This window comes from Triticum urartu, chromosome 6A (genome assembly GCF_056163025.1).
Source record: "Triticum urartu cultivar PI428250 chromosome 6A, HENAU_Tu73, whole genome shotgun sequence".
In the NCBI taxonomy this organism is placed as follows: domain Eukaryota; kingdom Viridiplantae; phylum Streptophyta; class Magnoliopsida; order Poales; family Poaceae; genus Triticum; species Triticum urartu.
This window is the reverse complement of record NC_141878.1, coordinates 553,168,846-553,191,181: the sequence shown is the minus strand read 5'-3', so window position 1 is coordinate 553,191,181 and position 22,336 is coordinate 553,168,846. Positions and strand designations below refer to the sequence as shown.

The 22,336-nt window shown below is 46.7% G+C and overlaps 1 pseudogene; it reads right to left on the bottom strand.

Moving 5' to 3' along the window:
- Nucleotides 1–1,670: 1,670 nt before the first annotated feature.
- Nucleotides 1,671–4,175, bottom strand: LOC125514944 (subtilisin-like protease SBT1.4 pseudogene; annotated as a pseudogene).
- Nucleotides 4,176–22,336: the final 18,161 nt, after the last annotated feature.

The window sequence follows — 22,336 nt, the reverse complement described above, 5'->3', positions numbered from 1 at the left end:
AGAAAATATGGGGCATTGCTCCAATGGCATGTTGTCCTTAAACTTATTGTAGTGCCTGTCAACTAAGCAATAACTACTGAATTAATAGAGGTTAGTTGCCGTTAGTTGTGCACATTTGGCGTATGAGTGAAGGCATCAAATTTGTCAAACTGTACTATTCTGAACTGTCGCTGTGAGTTGAGGAGCCCTAGCATTGGAGGGACAGGAATCATATCCTTGATGAATCTTTTTTTTTGTGACCAATCACAATGATGGATCTGGTGAAACACATAAAGAAGGCAAAGAAACCTGGCTTAATATGATGTCGCACAGAAACTTCCGCCATAAATATAAGTCTATGACACATTTGCTAATCTTCGGTTGCCTGAAAATCTTTGGCGTTTTAGACGTTTTGGACACGACTCAAGGGAGAATATCTGGTGCTCTCGGAGCACCTAAGCTTAGGTGCTCCGATGCGAACTCGGCCGTTGGATCGTGATCCAATGGGCAACATCACATGGATGTGGACCAAAGCGTCATTTCGGGAATGTTTGGAGCATTTTCTGCAAAATATTCATGCTGAATTGTCTTTTTTGTTTCTCTATGTGTATTTCAAATTTGGTTTCAATTTTTTAGAGTTTGTACACTCATGTCATGTGAACATTCACAAATTTTTTGGAATTTTTTGAAACATTTAGATGTGCATTTTCAAAATTTGGAGCATGGGAGCACCAAAATGGATGGGAACACCAGATATTCTCCCCATGACTCAAGACCGAGCCGGACATGTGGACGAACACGTCCAAACACATTGTCACCGCGCGAAGGCAACTAAAAGATGGGAAAGACATGACGGGTGAAGGGGAGTCCAAGGGTTAACCGGTGTGGGTAGTGGTGGAGGTGGTGAGTGTTTTTCAGCTCTGTGAAAGTGGGGTTCAAAGCAATGGGCAAGGCGACAACGGCTCGGAGGAGGCCACCAAAATCTTGCAAAAATCTAAGTTAATGATCAATAACTTTGGATAAGTAATTTAGAAAGAATATTCTCATACTCACACAATACAAGGACAAGCATATGTGAAATCTGTCCTTTCATAATTTGTAAATAATACGTGTCTTGTTGTTCGATTAGGTCTACAAATGTTGTAATGATGAATGTATAAGAAGGATAGGGCGGTGCAGTGAGGCTACGCAGACCGACACCGCACGGCGGGTAGGTCGATGGAGGTGGATGGGAATGAGGAGAGGGTGGAGGACTATGTTGACGAGGGTGATTGGAGTTGATGTTTCTTTTCCAGTTAGCTAAAAAATATGCTGCCCTAACTATAAGTGTTTGTTATAAACTTAAAATTTTTCCAGGAGTTAAAGATTCGAGGGAACGGCTAATTGCACTATGTCACTATGATATTAGTTCAGGAGTTAACGATTCGAGGGAACGGTTTATTGCACTATGTCACTAGCTATGATATTAGTTTTCTCCCGTTGTAACATGTTTTACCCTATCTACACCCCCATTCCACTATTCAAGCGTAGCAAGAGTAAGCCGACGCCTAAAAGGAATACCAAAGTTAAAGCCAACAAAGCCACGCACAATACATTCTGGCGCTTGACATATGTCAAAAAATAAATTATCTGCATTGATAATTTTTTATTTACCAATGTGGTAGTTGTATTGACTTGAATACTAGTCTTCCTTTTGAAATCAAAAAGTAAGAATCTTGATTAACTGATTCAACCACAGGAAGTGAAACTTACAGCAAATGAGATAAATTCTCGCATAATCGCACGTACTATGTACTAGTACACACCCAACGGCGATCACATTCACATCTCTGCAACCTTGCTCGTCGGCCAAGTGACGGCGATAGGGCTCGTCACCGAGTGCTCGCCGTCGCTCCACTCGATCGACCCGAACGTGTACTTCTCCGTGACGCTACTGGTGGTTCGTTGCGCAAAGGTGAGCACGTACTCCTGTGTTTTCTCCGTCGGGCTGAACTGCAGCGTCTCGGGGCTCACCGTGACGCGAACGCCGTCCGGGGCGGTGATCTTCGCCGTGTACGCAGCCGCGGCGTCGCTGCCGACGTTGCGCACGACACGGCGCTGCGTGACGACCGCCACTTTGTTCGAGGCGAACACCACCGAGAAGGCGGGGTAGTTGTGGTCGCCGACCGAGGAGCCCGCGCGCTTCGAACAGCTGATGGACGAGCCGAAGACGGCGACCTGCTTGGCGGTGTAGCCCAGCGCGCACAGGAAGTTGATGTAGTCCTCCGTGCCGGCGTCGTAGACGAGGCCTGGGTTCACGGCGCTGTTGGGGTCGATGTGCCCGGCCCCTCGCGCGAACGGCGTGGACGCGTCGCTGGTGGACATGTCACCGATCACGCCGCCGGAGCTGTCCACGTTGTACGCGGTGGTCATCAGCGCGGACTTGATGGCCGCCGGGCTCCACTCTGGCCTCGCCTGCCGGAGCAGCGCGGCGATGCCGCTCACGTGTGGGCATGACATGGACGTGCCCGATATGATGTTGTACTTCACCCGCCTCGTGTCGCTCTCGAGCTCCGTGGGTGAGTTGGCGCCTGTCCAAGCGGCGAGGATGTCCACGCCGGGCGCGGTCACGTCCGGCTTGAAGATCTCCGGCGCGCGGAAGTTTGGCCCGCGGCTCGAGAAGGACGCCATTCTAGGGGATGGAGGCGTCGGGCCGACCACGGTGCCGCGGAAGACGATCGTCGCGGTAGGGGATGTTTGCGCGCGTATGTACTTGAAGATCTTCTCGGCGTCGACAAATGACACAGCCGTGGCGGGGTGGACATGCGGGCTGGTGATGGACTGCTCGCCGAATGATTTTGTGCTCGCGAGGATCGCTCCGGCGCCACCGGCGAGCTTGACGGCATATGGTTTCGCTGCTCGGGCATTTACACCCGATTCACATAGAACAATCTTCCCCGCGACCTTGGTAGCGTTCAGCTTTCCCTCCTCGCACACTTTGGAGCCCGCGTCCCCTCCGTAGACCAGCGGTATCTTGGTCGCGCCGAGCGGCTCGCCGGCATAGAGAGTAGTGCCCGTGAAGGTCTGGCCGTTGCCGAGAACGACATCGCCTGGGAATTGGCGGTTGAGTGTGGACGCGCCGACCGTCAAGAACCATGGCGCTATGTTGCATGCGGTGGAATCTCCGGGGCCGGAGTTTCCCGCGGAGGCGGAGACGACGATGCCCTTGCTGACGGCGCGGAACGCGCCCACGGCGGTGTTATCGCCATAAAAGTTCGGGGCCGTGCCGACGGCGCCGAGGGAGACAGAGAGAACGTCGACATTGTCCGCGATGGCCTCATCAAACGCGGCGAGGATGTCAGAGCTCGCGCACCCTTCCTCCCCGCACGCTTTATAGACGGCAATGCGCGCGCCCGGGGCCATGCCGACGGCTTTTCCTCTGGCATAGTCGAAGAAGCCGGCGCCCGCGACAGCAGAGCCACCGGCGGTGGAGGAGGTGTGGGTGCCATGGCCGTTGGTGTCTAGCGGCGACTTGGAGTCCGCGCCGAGCGCACGGCCGCGTAGAGCCTCCTGCCCCCGCTGGAAGAACTTGGCGCCGACGAGCTTGTTGTTGCAGAGCGCGGAGCCGTTGAACGACGGACCCGAGACGCACCTGCCACGGAACTTGCTCGGTGGGGGCGGCAGCGACGGGTCGGCGGCGAAGGACGGGCGGCCTTCCGGGTAGACGCCGGTGTCGATGACCCCGATGACGACGTCCGTGGCCCCGTTGGATGCCTTGAGCAGCCCGGAGGACGGCGAGAGGCCGAGGAAGGACGGGGTGAGGGTGGTGTGCAGCTCCTGCATCGTGTCGGGCACGACGGCGTGCACCGAGCCCGACGACGCCAGCTGCGCGGCCTGGCGCTCCGTGAGCCGCGCCGCGAAGCCCGTGGCGGCGTGCTCGTAGGAGTAGAGCACGCTCGGCGCCGGGCTGGACATCTCGACGGGGATGCGGTCCCGCAGGAACGAGCCGTACCCGCGGGTTGTCAGCAGGCCGCGGCGTGGCAGCCGCGGCGCGTGCGCTTCCGCGACGTGCACGATGTAGGAGGACTGGGCCTCCACATCCGTGGCCGTCGCCGCGGCGCCGGCGACGGCGGCGAGCAGTACGACGCACAGCGCCGCGAGCGCGAGCGGCCTGAGGAGGTCCATTGTCGCTCCGAGAGGTGCGGTACCAGAAGGGACGGGGTGCGCGTATAAGTAGGCGGCGGCCACCGCGGCAGGACGGGGTTGCCGATCCAAGTCATCGCGGAGGGTAGGTCGCGCTGATCAGTGCGCTGGCCGAGGAGAGGGATCGGACATATTCTAGCGCTGCATTATTGCATTCTCGCGTGCCGCCTCAGTTATCCTACTACTCCTACGAGCGGCACATTCTTCTTTCTAAACTGCTGTTGGCATGTCGCAATAATGGAGTACGAACGCACGATGGCTCCGTTTCGTTTTAGGCGGGAAAAAGAATGGAGCATGTTTGTCCTCAAACCGAATGCAGTACTAGTTTTTCTCCCACGTCAACTTGTGAAAACAGTATTGAATTAGGTTAGTTGTATATGTATGTTACATGTGCCGGCTGTTGGCGTATGATTGGAGGCACCAGACTTGTCAACTGTTCGATGGTACTACTGTTGTGTACCGTCTAACGTCTGAGCTTGCGACGTACTTCCTCCGTTCCAAAATACTCCCTACGTTCCGAATTACTTGTTTTGGATTTGTCTAGATATGGATGTATCTAGCAGTCTAAATACATCCGTATCTAGACAAATCCAAGACAAGTAATTCGGAACGGAGGGAGTAGATTAACTTAGTACAAAGTTGAGTTATTTATTTTAGAACGGAGGGAGTAGCACTGTATGAGATAGGATGGGTCACCGTGAGAACAACCGGAGAAGAAGCCAAAACACACCTACACATACGGTGCAGGGAAAATATCAGACGCTACCAACCCTCAAATGCTACCATGACACCAACTTGTAAAATTAAAATTCAAACATGTCAAAAAATTCTGAAAGAAATCATGGATGTTCACAACACATATGTCGACATTCTCTAAAAACTCAGATCAAAATTCAACATGCACATAGAGCAACAAAAAAGACGAATCCATCATGAATAATGTCAAAGGTAGACAAAAGCAAAAATGATAGTATTCACATCTGAATTTGTCTATTTTGTTTCTCCTTGTGTATTTCGAATTCCAATCTGAATTTTTAGGGGTTGTCGACATATGTGTCTTGAACATCCATATTTTTTTCAGAATTGTTTGGCATGTTTAAATTTTGTAGAAGACTATATGATGCAACTCAATTGTATTCATCGGAGTCTGTTACAATATATAGAGGTGGTGTCTTGCGTAACAAGCCAACTAACCCTACAATATCTCTAGGAATCAACTCTACAAGGCTAGAGATAATAGAAGGATCGGTCGGTAATAAATACAGAGATATCATGTTTAAACAAATTTGAATTTTGAAAATTGTTATCATGATATCACATGTGCATTGCTATACCATACTGCTGCAACTCTGCGGGTGCGAGAGGTGCCTGCATGTGGTGTGCATGAGGCGGCACATGGGTAGGGCTCGCGTCACGTCCTCCTCTGCCTCTTCATTATTTGGCCCGTACGATTATGTTATCGTCTTTGATAACAGAAGCAAAGGTAGGCGATAATGTCCTTTGGATGGATCGTAGTGTACACTGAAAGACTCGCATGACGACACGTCAATAATCGTCTAATTAGAGGGTAATAATCATGCATTTGCCAGCATTTTGATATGGAAGCAAAAGGCGTCAGTTTTAACACTGTACTGATACAGCTTCTTGATTTGAGATGGCGCCGTGGCGTTCGGTAGAGAGCAGATTGCAAACTTTTTTACCTGATACTAGCTAATTGTTTGTGCGTTGCAACAGAATACACTGGCTGCGAAACTGGACTATCGTGTGGTAGAAACGCTACCATAGTAGCGTCAGCGCATCGTTGCGGTAGAAAATTACTAGTTCTTGGCCATATTAATTGGGTTCCATAATGTCATGTATATCTAAATATGCAAAAAAATAGTATTATATAAGAAATGTCCCTGCAGCATGGCTATAACAAAATCCAATAATTAAATTAGTTTTCTCAACAATTACATTACATGATGCAAATTTAAAACTATATCTCCAACTTTTCATTTTTATGCAAATTTAAATCTATATCTCCATCTTTTCTATTTGAGGTACAACCAGTACACACCTTCTCTATATACTTCTGAAACCGATTCAAGAAATAAGCAAACTAAATCTCAGGCATTAAGTTAAAAATTAAATTAAGGAATGCTTTGGTACACCCACTTAAAAAGTTATTCGGATCTTGATGCAGATTAGTGGTTTTGTTTTTAGAGAAAATGTGTCGGTCAAGCCCTAGAAAAGGCTCGAGCATAACCCGATTTTGAATTAACAAAGCCATCAACCAGCCTGAATTACATGAAGTAGATACAAAGTAAAGAAACAGAAAACGACCAAGATACACAGAGCTGTAGCAGCTTACAACAAAGTAGTGATACAGGCAAAAACAAGATAGTAATAGGAGCCTAGCCACGATCACCAAGGTCACACGCCAAGAGCAGCAGCCATGCCAACAGCAGGGCGAGGGGGAGCACGAAACCAGCATCGACAACCAACATCTCCTTGCCTACTCCCGCAGAACATGCCAAGATCGACAAGCCAACCACTTCTACCTCCAAAGAAGACCACTATCTTCTTGCCCTAGTTTAGTGATCTAAATGCTCTTATATTTCTTTACTCAGGGAGTACATGTAAGTATAACCTAGATGGTTAGCTAATGACGACCTGCACGGGACATGCCCGTTGATTCCTAAGTCTTTGCCTTGTACAAAGCTGCTTCACTTTGCTTTGTACAAAGATGATTTTTGTATGTCTTGTATTCCTTGTATAATTTTAAGAAGATTGGTCTTCATCAAAGCCTAAATTATCTTGAATAACTCCTCCAAAAGCTTAGAATAGGATTTGATATGTTGTTAAGACTTCTTTAAACCCAGTAGGAAAAATAAGGAGAAAATGATAGAACATATAATGATTATTATCTCCTCGATAGCTCATATGAGAACAACCTTTGAAGAAGGAGAAAACCCACGTTGGTGAGTTTGGAGAACAATAAATATACTTTGCATACTTCCATTAAAAAAATAGTGGAGAAAAATTTGGAAGTATTGCATATATTAATTCATAAAACCTTTTATGTGAAACTTTGAGAGAAAGCTTATAAATGAAAAATATGCAATCGAGTATGCCATTGAAAACTCCTTGAGTACCCAATGAAACAATATAAGGAGAAAATGATATATGACATATGATGGCAATTGTATCTTTGATAACAATATATGAGAAACCTCATAAGGATAAAACTCATCAGTAAGTTTAGAGGACAATTAGTATGCCTTGTATACATCTGATAAAAACCCTTACGGGAAAATAGGAGGTATGACATATATTATTGTGTTGATATTACATAATTAAAAATCTTGATGAGAATCTTGAGAGTGCCGGGAAGGGTACATGAGTATGCTAAACAGTCTATAGCAAGAGTCTGCTAAAAAACTATTATGATCAACCTACAAAGTTGACTCCTTATGTGCTGGCATTGCATTCAACATATATAGCATACCATCCTCGTTTCCCACAGTCAACAATGTTTCCCACATATATTGGTCATGAGGGCACCACAACATATTGAGACTTTCCTTAGAATACGACAACCAATCTAGCAAAGTATCAATGTCTCTACGAAGTTTCACCATTGCAGTAGTCAAATGTTTCATGCAAACCCCATTGGCATTCTAAATTGTTCTTCATCCCGGCGAATAGTCCACCATACTCAGCTATTAAGGTGATTTGACTTGAATCTTTAACTGCACACAATTCAAGCTAACATGTCATTTTTTTTACTCTGCTTATGGAAAAATAATAATTCATTTTTGATTATTTAAAATAAACAGAACTAAAATTTAGCTAATGCACGACCCAATATGAACAAACACATCGCATGGTTCATTCCTTCTTGACTCAACGAAGTCCAAAATAATACACTAATCTCCCTAGAAACCCTAAGAAACACACCTTCTGAGCATAATCAAATGTTTGTACGAGCTCTCCATACTGACAACCCATCTATTTTCATCAAGTTGTAGGCTCAATGGCGCAAAAAATAGAATGATCAACACCCGCTTAGAACCCTACGAAAGCAGAGAAAATGTGGAAGAAAGATAGGGCGATGCAGTCCAAAGTTGGGTGGCTTACGATACTCGGCTGGGTGGTCTCCGATTCGTCAGACACGCTCCACGTTTCGTGGCTCTATCTGCCGAGGACTCACCAGCAACGTCATCGACCTCCGTGACGTGATAGGGGACCAACCAAGTCGTCCACGAGCAGAGTTTGGAGCTTTGAAAGAACGTGCGACAGTGGCCAAAGCTTCACAGGGCCTGCGGCGCTATCTATAAGAGCAACTCTAGTAGACCCCGCATCCCGCCTCGGGCCGCAAAATAACCGCCATAGTGCGGGTCGGGGCAGGAAAACCATCCCGATCAGACCCCGCATCCTGCCCCGGCCCACAAATTTTTTTGCGGGGTGCGGCAAAAGATCTTCCCCAACCTCTAGATTCACGGGCTAGGAGGACGACCCCAGCTCAGCTCCTATCCGCAGCGAGATTTGGCGGGAGGGACATTTCCGCGTGCCCGTTCCCGCTCCCCCACCCTCCGCCACCATTGCCCCGCCATCGCACGCTCTGGTGCATCTTCCCTGGCTGTCCTTCGCCGCCATGGATGACTCCCGGCTGTCCCCCGTCACCGTTGAGGTCGCGCACGCTTCCTCCCCTCGGGCGGATATCGTCGCCAGCCATCTTGGCCCCACCGTCGCCCAAGTTAACGCCGCGCCTGCCCACAAGCGGCAGGGCAACGTGATCACGCAGGGCAGGAATCCGGCAGCCCCCGTCGGGAAGGTCCGCGCTCCGGGCGCCAACGCCGCTGCGCGAGCCCGGCTGGCGGCAGAGAAGGTCGGCAAGGTCTCCGGCATAAAGTGGAAGAAGGTTCTGGCTACAAAGAAGCCGGCTCCTTCATCCACTACCTCCGCCCCAGAAAGAGGTTCGCCGGCGATGCCGCGCAACTGTGCTGCTCCCACCGCAAGCGAGGTGTTTGACGAAATGGCCGGAAGGTATGCGATGCTCCTCAATTGCATTTTTTGTTTGCTTCACGCCATTTTGCGATAGCTCATGACTTGTTGTCGTTCACTATAGTGGTGGTTCGAACAACGCAACTGCCGAGTTCGTGAACTTGTTGGACACCAACGCCGTTGACATTGATCAAGCCCCGTTCGCCGCATTCAACTACAATGAAACGGAGGGCGGTGTGGATGATCATGGTTTCGAGGAAGAATTGGAGGAGATCGAAGAGGAAGCATATGAGTAATCACAAACAAAAACTGGGAAAAGCCAAAGATCGAAGAAATACACGATCTTGGAAGATCAAGTTTTGATCAATGTGTGGAGTGCGGTGTCTCTTGATGCATGCATGGGTACTTCTCAAACCGCCAAGATGTATTGGCAAATGATCGAAGATCAATACTTTCGCATGATGGCAAAGTACCCCAATAGGACTCCACGCACATTTCGGTCGCTTCAAGGGCGTTGGGAGGTGATCAAGCCTATGTGCAGCCGTTCGACAGCTTGCTTGGAGTAAGTATGCAATGCACCTCCAAGTGAAACCGTGGAATCCGATTATGTGAGTTTGTTTTGCCTATGTTCAAGTTGTGCATCATCATATTTGCATCATGGGAAATGATTGCATCATTTCACGTTGTTCACATTGTGTAGGACAAGACTGCCCAACATAGATACAAAGACATGGAAGCTTCGAAAGGCAAATTCTTCAAACTAGAGCATTGTTGGGAGTTGCTCCAAAAGTGCGAGAAGTGGAAGTTGATCGACAAAGAATCCCCACCAAAGAGAGGCTCACTTACAAACATGGATGAAGATGAGGATGATGATGGACCAGGAAATTTTCACAAGCCCGATGGCGACAAGAAGACTAAGGAGAAGATGAAGAGAGAGCGAGAAAATCATCGAGCTTGAGGGAGAAAATTGATGCCATGGTGCAATCAAACGAATCGATGTTGTTGAAGTCGTTGGAGATCAAGAAAGAGTTGGCCGGGAAGAAGGCAAATGAGAAACAAGAAAAGTGGCAGTTGCTCAAGGAAGAGGGGCTGCGCAAAGCTGCCATTGAGGAGAGAAGAGCGCGCGCCGCTGAAAACAAAGCCATGTCGAAGTTGCTCGCCAAAGAGAACAAGATCATGTCAATGAACCGCAATGACATGGACGATCTCACCAAAACATGGCATGATATGACAAGGAGAGAAATCTTGAAGAAAAGAATGGTTGTGTCGGCCGGTGCGTGCTACAGTTCCGGAGATGTTTTCTCTGCTCCATATGGTGGCAATGTCGATGATTTCGGTGCGGGAGTTGGAACAAACGCCGGAGGTGGATTCGTTGGTGGCGATGAACTTCAAGATGGACTCGATGGCGCGGAGTGAAGATTGACCAAGATGATGCCGGACATGGGCGTAAACTTTTGCAGGGCCCTTTTTGCATTTGTCATACTAAATTTGGCTTTTATTTATGCCTAAAACTGTGTTATGTTGTTTGAATTTGAACTTATTTATGAAAACCTATGTCAAATGCGAGAATTGAGCATTTTCTGTTTGCGGGTCATCGCGGCGGTGTCCGAGCAGACCCCGCAGAAGCCAACCCATAAAAAGGTATATTCCGTGAATGTACTTTTATATAGGTCCGTTTAGAGGGCTTGCATCTGTGGTCGTCCGATCCAGCCAGCAAAAGCGGTTTTTCACGAACTGCAAATGCGTTTTGTGGGCCCATCGGATGCGGGGTCTGCTAGAGTTGCTCTAAGCCCCCCAAATGACCAACAGGGACAACAGGTTGACTATCCGGATTAAAATGGTCTTAATGATAAAATTGCACGTGGACAGTGCGGGTTACTTTCAAAAGTAGACTGGGGGCGGGGTAAGCGTAAATGGCATGAGCGTATCAACAAAGATTGCAACCATGTTTGGAGCGGCACTGTTTTGGGAAACAGGTCTGACGTGGCTGCAGGAGAACGTTATGACCGGCGTGTGACCTTTTCATCACATGCATGTCAAGTTTGTGATCTGAGCGAACCAACATATGTATGTTTGAATGTTTAGAGGACAAAGGTATCTTCATCCTATCAGGATTCAAGTCCTAGACTGGACACTAATGTTCGCTTTTTCCTAAATTTATTTAGACCTTCAGGCGATGTTTGTTTAGTGGAAGGAGACCTTTTTGTCAACTACGAATATGTTTATGGTAATTTCATCAATTTTAATATGATGTGTTGGCCCAATCTCTCGAAGATGTTCATAGAAACAAAAGTGTGTATATGCGTTCATAAAGATGAGTGTATATATGTATGTACAAACATCTAGGTCGGTATTGTGTTCAAAGAAAAGTTTACGATCTGAGCGTAACACTTGTTTGCGACTTTGGCGCGCGCTATTTAACTCTTGTCCTACCGGTACATCCATCTTTGTAAACTGTATGGTCGTTCTCAGTAGGAGCGCACGATGGCCTCATTTTGTTTTAGGCGGAGAAAAGAATGGATCATGTTTGTCCTTGAACCGAATGTAGTACGTACTAGTTAATCTCACAGTCAACTTATGAAACAGTATTGAATTAAGGGGTTAGTTGTGTACATGTACCGGCCGTTGGCGTATGAGAGAAGGCATCAATCGACCTTGTCAACCGTCCGGCAGTACTGTTCTGTACTGTCTGAGCTTGAGACGTGTACTAGCATCGCAGCGAAGGGACATGGATAAGATAACGATGGGTCACCGTGGAAACTGGCAAATTTAACAAATTTAACCTGTGGATGAAATCAAATCACAAAATGAACTGCCCGTGAAACTATTTCACGCGGCTAACCTTTTTGTATGATGTCTGATACGAAGACGTCACACTACACAGTGCAACGCCTCACAGATAGGTGCTATCCTGGCCAGCGTTGCATCACAGACTGCCTAAAAATTGCTAAGTCATTGTGCAGAGCCTGAGAGCTAGGCACTGCACTGTGTAATGTGGCGCCTAGCTCTCAGGCGCTGCACTAGTGGTTGCTTGCTATACTGTATAGTGTGGCGCCTAGCTCTCAGGTGCTGCACACTGACTAGTAATTTTTGGATCACACGGTGTGACGTTGACTAGGCGTGTAGCGTCTATCTGTAAGGCGTTGCACAGTGTAGTGTGACGCCTTTGTGTCGGTCATCACATAAAAAGTTAACCGCGTGAAATAGTTTCACGAGTAATTTATTCTATGATTTGATTTCGTTTATAGGTTAAATTTATCAATTTTGCCGTGGAAACTACGTACGGGATCAGAGGATGGATCCAGGCAACCCGTTGTCTGGATACATGACGATGACGCCGCGCCGAATGTTTCGTCGTCACCGTGAAGGAGTGTCGCAGCACCTACGAGCTACAGTCTATGCCTGCATCAGTATCCAATCATCGCAGAAAACTCTGTGCAATGGATGGATTTGCTCGCATATGTTCTTTTCTTTTTGAATTTTCTCGCACGTGTTTGTTACGGAGAAGAAACTAGCAACAGGAGAACACTCGAGACCGACACGTACCACTTACATACAATGCTTTTTTTTTTCTTTCAGAATTACATACAATGCTTTTCACTGTAACATCCAGCCTTAAATTCCTAATGACAAAAGAATTCCCTACTCTAAAAGCAACTCCAACCGGGTGACCCATTTTACCCGTTTGGGTCATCCCGGCAGAAAACTTGACCCTACCGGGCGACCTAAACGGACAGAGTGTCCATCTAATGTCCGTTTGTTGTTCGTCCAGACCTAAATTGGGCGCAAATATGGACCTCAAATGGGTTTGCGACGGACAAAAGTGGACGCTCCCGCTCTTGTCCGCTTGTGTCCGCCCTGGTCCCGCATATCAACAACCGAGCTGGGCTTCTGCCGCCACAACCCATCCCTGCGCGTCGTCGGTCCTTCGCCGTTGACCCATTTTGTTAGATTAGAAAGAAAAAAAAGAAAAAGACAGCGTAGGATAGAGTGAGAGCACGGATGGGAGCATGAGGAGGGAGCAGGCAAGCCGGATCCGCATTAAATAGAGAGCAGCAATCACCTCAGCGAAATCACGTAAAGAGAGCATAAATCATATACAAGTCGGGTACTATGACAAGGACACGGTAATCATCGGCATGAATTCTGCACTGAAATTCCCATCATTTGTAAGAGAAGAAACATCATTTTTAGGAAGAGAAGACTAGAGTATCTACAGCTGGATGGGTTTTTCTTTGGTCAAAAGGTAGTTCGAACTTGGAACGAGCATGAAGAGATTAACGAGACTTCTTTCTCTTTTGAGTTTTTCTGCCGGACCTGCCGCGCAAGATCTTTGGTCTTCCCCTGGAACCGATCAAATCCGTCTCATACGCGCGAGCGAGCCGCCCGGTTACTATCCGATCACGAAATTTCGACACAGCGGACGCCTCAAACAGCCGAGCTGACCGACACCCCTCGTATCCAGCCTAAATAGGGAGCGAATATGGGGAGCCTGGGCGCGCTCGCCACGTCGAACTGACAAGGGGGTCCCACACGAAAAGCCCGGAAACCCGGCGGCATCCGTCGTCGTGGTGTGAACGCCGCGTGGCGCCGCTCCGACTCGCCGCCCGAGAATAAATCCACCTATTTAAGCCGGTCGACGTCCCACAACCCTAGCCCATCCACCTCCCCTTTCTCCGCGTCGTCAGTCCGAGCTCATCCACCTACCCGCTCTACCGCTCCGGCGCTCCGTGGTGGTCCGGAGAAAGATCACCTACTACGCAATGCTCACGCCAGAGCGCCCGTACAAGATCCTGCAGGAGATCTGGGCAAGACAATCCTCGCGCACCGCCCGCATCGCTGTCGGGCTAGAGCCGGACTCGCCGGAGCCGGAGGAGGAGGAGCCGAGAGAAGAGGAGCTGACTCTAATGGAGGAGGAGGAGGCGGAGGAGGTGGAGCAGCCGGAGCCGGAGCTGCCAGAGCAGGAACTGCCGGGCTTCAACATGGAGCAGACGGGGGCGAATTTCGCTGTTGCCCAATTGGAGGAGATTTTTTTTTGAACCGGGCATAACCCCTTTCCATTACTTTGACATAACGAAAATACAGAGTTCCGAAACTGAAGCTACCAAGGAAACTGGAAAGGGGAAAGCGAGTTCAGAGCATCCTTGGGAAACCCACTATAAGCACCCGTCATCGAGCAGCTTACCATGGGGCGAAAACCCAAGGACACCCAAAAACGCAATCTAGACCTAAACCAGGAGAGTTCAGCAAGTTTAGGATACCAAAAGGCTCACGCAGGAGCGACACCACAAGCTCACACAGGAGCAGGCGACAGAAAGTAACTAATATAAGCACGACGAAGGACCCCAAGACTATCATCTCCACATCCTCGCGACCCAGATTTTGCTGACCACGTCCTGTCAAAATCAGTCATGTGCCCTCTCGCCTGTGCCCAATTGGAGGAGATGGCGGAGCAGCAGGCCATCCTGGAGTCTATCTAGGATGAGGCCTATGTGAAGGCCAACCGAGTGTTTTTTCGGCAGGAGCAGGCGGCGTCCGACGTGCTCTTCATCGAACTAGACGCGGAGATAGAGGAGGAGGAAGAGGCCGGAGCGGAGCAGCCGGAGGAGCTGCAGCTGCAACTGCCGCCCATGATGCCGGTGCCGGGAATGGAGATCGTCGTCATCTTCGATAAGGAGTAGCTAGATGATCGACGTGGTACGTAGGTTTATTTCGTTTGCATGTCTTTGTATGGATTTAAGAATCTAGTATAAAATGTCCGGATGCAACTCGTAAAATTAGGCGTGCCCCGTTACTGCCCACGGACACGTCCGGATGCGTCCACGGGCATTTGAGTGACCATATTTGACATGTCCAGTTGTAGATGCTCTCACAATGCAAATGCATACTGACATCCACCAACGCAGCACAATAATTCTCAAAAGAAGTAACTAATCCGAACGAACGACACCCAACGGCTCTATCATCATTATGGCCTTTGACTTCACCATGATGTCCGTCCGTCTGTCCTTTAGTCACAAGCAAAATGTTTCTCCTCCATTGCTCAAACATCCAAGCAGAATACTCAGGAGTCCCAGATGACCACTTACATACTCAGTCATTTTTCTTCAGCTTCTTCCTTCAACTCACCAGAGAAAACCTTTCTCCATCGACGCCGACAAAGCTTTTGACGCATCATTGTACAAGCACCTGCACACCAGTCCGGTAAACATAACTACCAGTGCATCTTCCATATATGATATTATAACATCAACAGAAAAGCAACAGCAGCAGATGTCATATTAATCAGCAAGGTTATGATTTATTAGACGACAATCCACTTCCCCAATCTGTCCTCAGAGTAGGAAGCCACATACAGGATCTACACATGACGAAGGATCCAGACCTACTTATACTAAACAGGACAACCAACTTCACAACGAGCTTGCACATATTGACATGGAAAAGCATAGAACCAGTTAAAAGCATATTGGAATGTAAAACTAAAAGTTGTGTCTTATGACCAGCATGGCCACTGCTGCTACTCATCATGATATAAAAACACATCTCAAACTGCTTGAAGGAGCAAGCAAAGAACATATACTACAAGTACTGGCACTGGAGCAACATCAGAGAGCCCAAACCCCTTGGAGATTATGACAAAATGAATTTTGAATGCTCGGGACACAACAAGTCACAATGCTGTTGGCGTATATATGATTGAAGGCATCAGACGTGTCAACTGTTCGATGGTAGGTACTGTTGTGTACTGTCTGAGCTTGCAATGTAGCACTGTATGAGATCACGATGGGTCACCGTGAAAACGACCGAAGGAGAAGCCAGACACGAGCCTACACCACATAGGGTGCATTCGTGTGCACATCACATGTGCATTGCTATGATGTACTGCTGCAACTCTGCGGGTGCGAGAGGTGTCTGCATGTGGTGTGCATGAGGCGGCACATGGGTAGGGCTCGCGTCACGTACTACTTGCATGCATGCCCTCCTCTGTCTCTTGATTATTTCGCCCGTATGGCTCCATTCTCGTCTTTGATAACGGAAGCAAAGGTACGTAGGTGATGATGTGCTTGGGTGTAATGGATCGTAGTGTACACTGGAAGACTCGCATGACGACACGTCAAGAATCCTCGAATTAGAGGGTGATGATCATGCATTCTCCCAGCCTTTTGATGCGGAAGCAAAGGCGTGACAGTACAGTGACACAGCCACTTCAACTCAGATGGCGTTGTGGCGTTTGATGGAGAGCAGCAATCTAATCAGTTTTAGGCGGGAAAAAGAATGGAGCGTCTTCAGGTCAAAAAAAAAAGAGAGAGAAAAGAATGGAGCGTCCTGTTCTTAAACTGAATGCACTAGCTAGTACTAGTTACTACTAGAAACAGTACACGTCCTTAAACTGAAGGCATCAAACGTACGACGACTCCATTCTCGTCTCTAACAACAGAAGACAAGGTGGATCGTGGCGTGCACTGCCAGCCGCACATGACGACAGCTATGGAGAGTCGTGGAATTAGAGGATAGAGTAAGCATTTTGCGTTTGGCGACCTTTGATGCGGGAGTAAAGGCGTCAGGCCGTGGCATTGGATAGAGATCGAGCAGCAATCACATCAAACTCGGGTTAGTGCGTGCGAAATCACGTAGAGAGACCATAAATCATGTACTACAAGTCGGGTAACTATGACAACGACACGGTAGTGATCAACTCTTTCCGTTCCAAAGTAATTAAAGATGTAGATTTGTCATAAGTAAAACTAAAAGAAGTTTTACAACGTTCCTAAAAAACAAATTAGCAACGTCTAGAAAACCAAATAAGCTTTCTTAGATTCATCGTAACATATATATCAATACTATATATGTGATGTTGTAGATGTTTATATTTTTTCTAGTAAGTTGATCAAGTTTAAAGAAGTTTAACTTACGACAAATCTAGAAGCACAATTATTTTGAAACGGGGAGAGTATTTACTGCGGGGTAACAACCCCACGGTCCTTTACCTCGACCATGAGCGCCCGAACCTGGGACGGGGTAAAAATCCTATGCAAACCCTGTGTGCACCCTCTACCCTTTGTGCCAGTGAACAAACCGGCGCTCACACGCCCTCCTTGTGTGGGTTGGCCCAATAGGCTAGCAGCTCGCTCCCTTGTTCATCCTAGCTTCCTTCCATCGGTTAGTGGTTGACTATTGACTTTCCCTAAAAATAAAAAAAATGAAAAAGGTTCATGAATTTGAAAATTATCATTATTTTTTTCACAAAATTTGAATTAGTTCATGAATTTTTAAAAATGTGTTGTATTTTTTTCACAAAATTTGAATTAGTTCATGAATTTTTAAAAATGTGTTGTTTGAAAAGGTTCACACATTTGAAAAAAAACAACAGAAATTTGAAAAAGGTTCATCAATTTTAAAAATTATTCACGGAGTTGAATTTTTATAAATATGAGAAAAAATAATGAATTCGAAAATAATTCGTGCATTTGATAATAAATATGTAAATGTCGAAGAAAAGGGAAAGTGAAAAGGGAAACCTGAAAAAACCAAACAAAAACCCGATCGAAAACTCAAAACTGAGAAAAGAAAAAATAGTCATAAGCTTCCCAAAACTGGGCTTGGAAGTTTTCCAAAACCGGGACAAGGTTCCTGCGAAAACTGCCTTAAATGGGCCAGCCCATAGCGATTAAAGGGTGTGCGCTACATACGGTTAACAATATAAATAACCGCAAAAAACTTTATAAGTAGCGCTTTAAGTGGTAAATAGGATCTGGCAGCCTTCATGGCTTTTAGGCGCATCACACTGCAGACATTCCCCTGTCGGCCTCCTTTGATTTACAGGAATTTTGTGGAAATTCTAATGGAATGGAATTTCATTGAAGTAATTTCTTTATAGCCCTTTTGTTTGTAAAAATAGAATTCAAAATAAAAAAAATCATATCCTATTAATCAAATGACATCCCTTTATGTGTAAGATTTGAAATACATTCATTTCACTCGCTAGGATTTTTCTATTTTCATAATATTGCTATCCTATGAAGACAAGCAATCCTTAGCATTTTTTAATTCACTGTGACGACCAAACGAAAGAGAAAAGTATATTAATTTTTTCTTTTAGTCGGGTCTTACAACTACGACCAACCTTAGCATTTTCCTTTGCTTGAGGCTGACATTCATGGTGTGTGAAACTAACTAAGGTCGACTTTAGAGGTCTCTTTGTCGACCTTAAGGGCTAGTTTGGTTTGTGACTTGGCCTAAATTTGCCTGGCCTGGAGAGTGCCTGAATCCTTCTTGAAGGTTGTTTAGTTTGTGTCCTGTACAGTCAAATTCTTGCCTGGCCTGATGTACTCCCTCCGTCTCAAAATTCTTGTATTAAATTTGTCTAAATACAAATGTATCAAGTCACGTTTTAATATTAGATACATCTATATCTATATGAATTTAAGACAAGAATTTTGTGTGCATTAGCCTGGCTCAAACACCAGGCAAAATAGTTAGCCTGGACCAGGCGGGGGAATGGGTTGCCTGGCTCATGCCTGAAGTGTTAATAGTACTTTTTAAATCAATAAAGTTGTGGGCCAGCAGCAATTTATGGACTGATAGAATAATAATAGCTAGACAGGCCCAGGGTACTAACCAAACACGTACTAACCAAACACATTGTTCCCAGGCTAGCCTGGCCAAGCACATATTTTGAAATTACGAGGCAAGGTCCAGGCTCAGTTTCCGTCCAGGCATAAAGCCCAGGACTCGAACCAAACTAGCTCTAAGTCCACATTGGAGACCCTCATTCACCTTTTCATTTCCAAATATGGCGAAAGTCCCGACTGAGATGAAAGGACTCCAGAGTCCAGAATATGCTGCACCTGTTGGCCTCACGCCCATCGAAGTTTGGCAGGCTATCCTCCGATGGAGCAACCTCTCGGTGGCACTCTCTCCGACAGCAACCACTACCTCGCTTGCTGAATGGACGGAGTACGGGAGTAGACCACAAGCAAGATTGCCGGCGATGAGAGGAAACAATGGAGCTCCCTGGTTCGGTTAGTCTGGTGGTCGGCATGGAACTAGCGCAATGCCAGAGTTTTCAAAAACTAGTCGTCCGCGGTAATGGCACTGATGGGAAAGATTATCAAGGAAGCGGGTGTCTGGCTGACTGCAGGACGGCCCAAGGCATGCTCGCTGCTGTTAAAACCCAGAGAGCCTGATTAGGACTTTGACGGTCCTTTGTGTAACGGTGTAGGCATCTTTGCCCGACTGTAAGTGATGATTTGCAAATCCCCTGTACTTCTAACCCTCCAATTGCAACGAAAAGCTGTACCGACAACATTTTCGTCAAAAAGGCAGAAAATTCAGACTGAGCGTGAGTAGACTAACAGAGATGAAAAAGATCCTCAAGCCTGTCCCCAGTCGCATAAGAAGAGGCGAGGAAACCTTAATGGCAAAGGGTCAGATGATCCCCCAATATTGTAAAGTCTCCTTCGCGCCGAGCTTGCGACTTGTGGGGACATGAATCAGATCAGCATGGGTTACTGTTGGAATGGAAAGCAAAAGATGGATCCAGGCAACCCGTTGTTCGGATACATGACGCTGCGCCGAATGTTTCATCGTAACCGTAAAGGACTGTTACGTCTCACAATGCCTGCATCAGTATCCATCGTCTATGTAATGGATGGATTTGCATGCACATGTGTTCTTACGGAGAGGAAACCCCCAACAAATGAACGCGGACGGAGACGGTGCAATGAATACGTTACACAGACCAACACATACCAGATACATACAATGCTTTTCACTGTGACTTCCTCCTGACGACGAAGCGATTCTACGGTGCCTCCAACACCTGTCCGCATCAGCATTCATCGTCTGGCAAAGAACCACCGTTCGTCCCATATAAAACCGTGAGATGGATGGATGTGGATTTGCTCAGGCAAGCATGCATGTTCGTTCAGGCAAGCATGCATGTTCCTCCACGGTTCATTCGTGTGCACTGAAAACCAAGTGCACATGCGCATTGCTACGCTGCTGCAACTCTTCAGAGGTGTACGCACGTGGCGTGCCGTGTAGTACAGCGAGCTGTGCAGCAACATGAGGCGGCACATGGGTAGGCTCTTGTCACGTAGTTGCATGTCCTCCTCTGTCTCTCGATTATTTGGCTCATTGTGCGACCCGTACGACTCCATTCTCGTCTTTGATAACAGAAGCAAAGGTAGGTGATGATGTTGTCCTTGGATGGATGGATCATAGTGTGCACCGGAAGACTCACATGATCACACATCGAGAAAACCGAACGAAGCATGCTAACAAAAACAAAAGGATGGGCTAAATTAACCAACTATACTGAATAATTCTCACTTCAATTGACACCAGTATTTCATAGTATATAAATGAATATAAGGTTTATATTTAACAATGAAAAGTTATGACAACAATCAATAATTGATTCATTACATGGAGAACTTCATGATCAGTATTATGATGAGCATTTTTAGGAAGATTTTCTTTGACAGTTTCGAGAGGGGCGATGGAGGGTTAGGAACATCTACAACACTTGCAGTTTTCATGCGGTGATAAGACCTTTTCCATTCTTCTTGTGTTCCTAGATGGACTGATGTATCATCCAATCAGTCTTTTTCAGTTTCCCACCTTTTAACATAATCTCAAAAAAAAAGTTTCCCACCCTCGGCATGCACTCACATAGACCACCATGATCTTTTACGAACGACTTGCTTTGCTTCAATTATAACAACCTTCCAAGTACTTGTCTTGAGCCAAAAGATGTAACGACGACGGGGGAGGAGATAGATCGAACGGGGGTGGGGGGGGGGGGACTGTTGCCCCCCTCCACCCAGTGGCGTAGCTAGGATTTTATGCCAGGGTGGTCCAATTGATAGGAATCTTTTTTACACCACAATGAGTGGAGGATACTTTGGTACTGCAGCAATACAAAAAGATTGGCAAATCAGGGGTCAAAGAACTAAGAATAGTCAAGGCAGGGGAAGAGAAGCAAGAGTTCGGAGATCCACGGGGAAGAAGAGAAGCAACGTAGTGTGACTATGGCCCTGTGGGTGGAGCCTAGAAGCAGATGGGGAGAAGGGGTAGCAGATGAGGAGGAGAAAAGAGGAGACTTACTAGAGTGGCGGGGGTAGTGAGGCTCTGGAAGATGACTTAGCGATGCAGTGACTTCACCGGGCTGCGCCAGAGGAGATGAGGCCGCCGGCGCAGGACTGAGCCGTGGAAGGTGGTGCTCAAGTTGCAACTGCCGGCCACCGCCCAAAGCTCTGCTCTCAATCGTTTAGTATGGTTTGCACCCCTCTCCTCTGTACCCTCTTATATTTCTGAAATGGTAACTAACCCCAAAAAAAATCACTGTGTTTTTGGACTGAAGAATTTTCCTCTTATCCTGGTGGTTGGAACTTTGCATGTATAGTGCATACCAATATATTGTATAAAATTTATCAAAAGACACATCAATAAGGTCTTACAAAGCATATAAAAATCCACAGTTGAATTTCTAAATTTGCATAAGAGAATACCACACCTTATTTGTCGGGATAACGCCTTCTCAATCAGTGACGGAGCTACAAGCAGAATTATGGGCGGGCCAGATTGAACCTGGGCTACAGCTGGGCTGGTGCTACTGACCTGTTGCAGTACGTGGGCTGGGCATACCTACATAATTGTATTTTTTTACAGAAAACATGGGCGGGCCACGGCCTGGTTTGGCCCTAACGTAGCTCCGCCAGTGTTCTCAATGTCATGAAAGTATCGATTATATCATCATCACTTTGGAGAAAGCATCTCGCTCAATGTATGTGACTAGACAATCATCCAACAGACTATCAACCATCTTATTTCTTGGCTTGCTCTTGACCAAACTCATTGCACAAAATGCTCTTTCAACACTTGCGGTCAACACTGGTAGCAGCAACACCAATTTGAGAAGCAAGTACACCAAATTATAAACTATATGCCTCTTTGTTTGAAGAAGATTAACTGAGAACTGAGAGATCAACAAGAGAGTTTCTTGGCCTCTCTATTTTGCAACAATTTCAAAATAAAAAGAAGTTTGATCTGTAAATTGTCTGTTTGATTGAATACATAATAATCATTAATCAATCAGCTCGGTACATAAATTCTGAGTTCCAATTTGCAGTCAGAGTAAACTTGTTTAAATCGTAAAGGCAAATTATACCTTGAATAA